This window comes from Heterodontus francisci, unplaced genomic scaffold (assembly GCF_036365525.1).
Source record: "Heterodontus francisci isolate sHetFra1 unplaced genomic scaffold, sHetFra1.hap1 HAP1_SCAFFOLD_61, whole genome shotgun sequence".
Lineage (NCBI taxonomy): Eukaryota > Metazoa > Chordata > Chondrichthyes > Heterodontiformes > Heterodontidae > Heterodontus > Heterodontus francisci.
Window position 1 is genome coordinate 5,550,709 of NW_027141441.1, and position 4,757 is coordinate 5,555,465.

The window sequence follows — 4,757 nt, forward strand, 5'->3', positions numbered from 1 at the left end:
GGAGGGGAGGAAAAATCCTGCTCCGTTTCGTGATCCCTATTTGATCTTCATTCCAGTGCAGTTTGAGTGAAGAATTCCAATTGTCTGTCTCAATTTTAAATAAGTATAACAAATTCTGGAATCACTGTCTGGACATTGACAAGAACAGGTTTCGAGGCTGACTTCACACATAAACTCCCCCAACATAAACGATACACTAAACAGTTCATAAACTAGCGACAAGGATGGGATTCGATCCCACGTGTGCAGAGCACAATGGATTAGCAGTCCATCACCTTAACCTCTCGGCCACTTTGTCAGCTGCAGAGGCATAGCTGTCACCTTCAGCACAGTTTCTGGCTATGCAGCCAGCTGTGCAATGATGGAAATATATCTTCTGTCAGTAAATGAAGTTGGGAATGGAGCGGTGTGAAACATTTCCAGACCATGTCCAACACGTTTCTACTCAGTGTGAAAACTCACCACGGAAAGACTGGAACATACAATCATTTCATCACATCATGATTAACATCACTCAGACACCTGAACCATTAGGTCACTGACGAAGTCATGATGACCGAATTTCTCATGAAATGACAACTGAACTAACTGACTGGAAGAATTGCTTTAACTCCACATGATCAGCGAGGCACAGCCTCAGGCCGACTTGTCGGGTGGTGTAAACAGATATCACTGCTTCTGATCTTCACCAGAACAGAGAGTGAGATGTTACATTGATCATCAAACAGACTGTGAGAGAATACAACAGAATAAAACACATGGAGAGACACTGTGGAATAACAAATAGATTTGATTGGAATGTTGAAATTTTGATTGGAATGGATAAAACACCAGAAACAGCAGATTAAATTGGGATTCTCATCATTATATTGATCTGGGACAGAAAAGAGAAACTGATGGAAAGAAGAGAAGAAGGAAGAAAAGAAAGGATGGAACTGTTCAATTTTTTCAGTTTTTTCACTCGCCCATCAAAGCTGATAAAAAAAATTGCAAATAACAGAGAATTTCACCAAAAATGGAGATTAAATGTTGCTGAAACCTTGGATCGAAGGATGCCCCAACAGATCACCTGTTTAACTGTCTCCTCACTGGGGGATTTCAATCAGTGAGCAATATTGTTCTCTACTTTTTTTGTTAATTGGTCCCAGAACTGTCACTTGGAATTAATATCTGTGTTCCTACTCCTGAATAATAAAATTGTGAGTTTCTCGATATTTTCTGGACACAGTTCCTGCTGAAAGAACTAAGAACTCTTTTCCAATTTACACAATATCCTTGGTGCTGCTCTCTCTTCTCCCAAACTTCATCTCATGTGACTGTTCCATCATCACTCTGACAGTGGGAGGGGTTGATCCCACTATCTTCAGCATTAACCCTTTACATCCTTATACCACACTGTCTGTCCAAAAAAAATGGGTGGAAGGAACTTCCTTCATTTATCAAAACACCAACAGCAGCACAGTGGCGCAATGGTTAGCACCGCAGCCTCACAGCTACAGCGACCAGGATTCAGTTCTGGGTACTGCCTGTGTGGAGTTTGCAAGTTCTCCCTGTGTCTGTGTGGGTTTCCGCCGGGTGCTCTGGTTTCTTTCCACCTCCAAAAGACTTGCAGGTTGATAGATAAATTGGCCATTGGAAATTGTCCCTTGTGTAGGTACGTGGTAGGAGAATGGTGGGGATGTGGTAGAGAATATGGGATTTATGTAGGATTAGTATAAATGGGTGGTTGCTGGTTGGCACAGACTCGGTGGGCCGAAGGGCCTGTTTCAGTGCTGTATCTCTAAATAAGAAAAGTAAAATAAAAGCTACCAGTCGTAAATCAACTCAAACCCATTAGAGAGATAGAGGGAGACTGTCAGAGAACTTCCTGCATCCAGTCCTGACCCTGTCACACTCAGCAGCTTCTCACCCAGACCCCACTCTCATCAACACTGAACATTGTTACCGAGACCCTTCAAATACTGTTTATAAAAGGTAGAAAAATTCAAACTTCATCACAGCTGGATTGAATAGAACAAAGTTTAATATCTTCTCGTCGTCACTCGGTAACCACATGAGACAGTCTTTAAATCAGTAGCATAAATTATCAGCTGTAAGAATGTTTGTCATTGGGTTGAATCATTTCTGTGTGAGGAATGTTCCAGCATCATAAACCAGGGGAACGTGTTGACTGAGCCGTGTTTTCATCTCTTCTGGGCAGTTGGACTGTTCACCCTTCATTCTGCTCTGATTCACTTTCCCAAAGCGGATCTCCAGATTCTCAAATCTGGAGACTGGGTTTTCTTATTTGGTTCCTGTTGATTTTTCTTCCTCCTGAATGATAATATATTCCAAACTCGGATGAACCTTTCCCTGTGTCCCGGTCTCGGTTAAAAGCGACAAATAACGGCACCAACATTCTGAAACATACAACACGGTCACATTCTGCTTCAGTGAGATTAATGCTGAGGCAGTTTCCGTGTCGAATGCGATTGTGAACAAATTTCTCTCAAGGAAATTGTGAGTGATCGAGTATTTGCACTGAATTTCTGTGCAAGAAGGGACAGTTTCAAACAGCCATTCCCAAATCAATTCCTTCACAAAGAAAAAGACTGTGCTGTCTTAACGTGTGACTCAACGTCACAAACAAATTTGAACTCGAAGTTCAGGAGAAGACAGAGATGTGAATGATTGACAGTGTAATCTTTAAATCATAACTTTCCGTTTCTTCGTTGAAGTGAGGCTCAACCCTAAGCCACTAGAGATCGCGGAAAGCTACAAACTTGGATCCAGAAATCAGAAAAGTAGTGAAACAGTTGGTGAGTACATTGTGACACTGAAGAATTTATCACCACATTGCAACATTGGCACATTCTTAGACCGTACATTATGAGACAGATTTGTGCTTATATTGCTGGATGAGGAAAGATACCAAACACACAAAATCCCAATTTGAGCTAGTGTGTAAGATTGCTCTTTCCACGGAGATAGCATCAAAGAATGCTCGTGAATTTCGTCCTCTGCCAGTGACAGTAACACACTTCAGAGGAACTTAAACACACTGGTAAAATGGGCTTTCACACAACAGATAACATTTTCCACAGAAAATTGTGAAGTGATACAGTTTGGGAGGAAGAATGAGACAATGTACACCAATCTTTTTTGATCAAGGTTTGAAAAGGTTGCGAAGAGCAAACAGGACACTTGGCTTTATTAATAGAGGCATAGAGTAAAAGCAAATAAGTTATGCTAAACCTTTATAAAACAGTGGGGCTGAATGGCCTACTCCTGTACCTCCACAGAAAGCTTCCACTCCAGGCTCGGACACCCTCTTCAGGATCACTCTCCATACATCCCGCCACTCCACGCACGGATATCTCCCTCAGGATCAGATCACAGCTCCACAGTCCTGCCACATCCAGTCGTGAATGGTGGTGGATAATTAAATAACTAACAAGATGAGGAGGCTCCAAAAACATTCACATCCTCAATGATGGTGGTGCTGAGCACGTCAGTGCAAAAGATGAAGCTGAAGCATTTGCAACCATATTCAGTCAGAAATATAAAGTGGATTTGATCTGTGCTAATTTCAGCTCCTCATGTTCGCTGGTGCCTTGGTTCTCTGGTGCTAATTTCAGAGTAAATCATGCAGCTTGACAATTGGAACCAAAGAAAAAGACACAGGAGAGGTTAGAACAAAGAACAAAGATAATTACAGCACAGGAACAGGCCCTTCGGCCCTCCAAGCCTGCGCTGATCCAGATCCTCTCTCTAAACATGTCGCCTATTTTCTAAGGTTCTGTATCTCTTTTCTTCCTGCCCATTCATGTATCTGTCTAGATACATCTTAAAAGACTCCATCGTGCCCGCATCTACCACCTCCGCTGGCAATGCGTTCCAGGTGCCCACCACCCTCTGCGTAAAGAACTTTCCACGCATATCCCCCCTAAACTTTTCCCCTTTCACTTTGAACTCGTGTCCTCTAGTAATTGAAACCCCCACTCTGGGAAAAAGCCTCTTGCTATCCACCCTGTCTATACCTCTCATGATTTTGTGCACCTCAATCAGGTCCCCCCTCAACCTCCGTCTTTCTAATGAAAATAATCCTAATCTGCTCAACCTCTCTTCATAGCTAGCGCCCTCCATACCAGGCAACATCCTGGTGAACCTCCTCTGCACCCTCTCCAAAGCATCCACATCCTTTTGATAATGTGGCGACCAGAACTGTACGCAGTATTCCAAATGTGGCCGAACCAAAGTCCTATACAACTGTAACATGACCTGCCAACTCTTGTACTCAATGCCCCGTCCGATGAAGGAAAGCATGCCGTATGCCTTCTTGACCACTCTATTTACCTGCGTTGCCACCTTCAGGGAACAGTGGACCTGAACACCCAAATCTCTCTGGACATCAATTTTCCCCAGGACTTTTCCATTTACTGTATAGTTCACTCTTGAATTGGCTCTTCCAAAATGCATCACCTCGCATTTGCCCTGATTGAACTCCATCTGCCATTTCTCTGCCCAACTCTCCAATCTATCTATATTCTGCTGTATTCTCTGACAGTCCTCTGGGACTGCCAAAACCTGGGATTGAACCAAGAACTGTTTAACTGTTAGTACAACACGAACTCAACAAAGCTATTTCAACAACACACTAAAGCCACCATTCTGTCACTGCTTTGGAAGACAATATATACATTAAAGTGTTTGTAAAAAGTTACAGAACACAACATGTGAGTAATATTCCCCATTGTTTTCTCAGTACATTTGGACTG

At 42.7% G+C, this 4,757-nt stretch overlaps 1 non-coding gene across 1 annotated transcript; it reads right to left on the minus strand.

The window, feature by feature from the left end:
- Positions 1-216: 216 nt before the first annotated feature.
- On the minus strand, positions 217-298 carry trnas-gcu (transfer RNA serine (anticodon GCU)). Its single transcript has one exon. It is a non-coding gene; the product is annotated as a tRNA-Ser (tRNA).
- Positions 299-4,757: the final 4,459 nt, after the last annotated feature.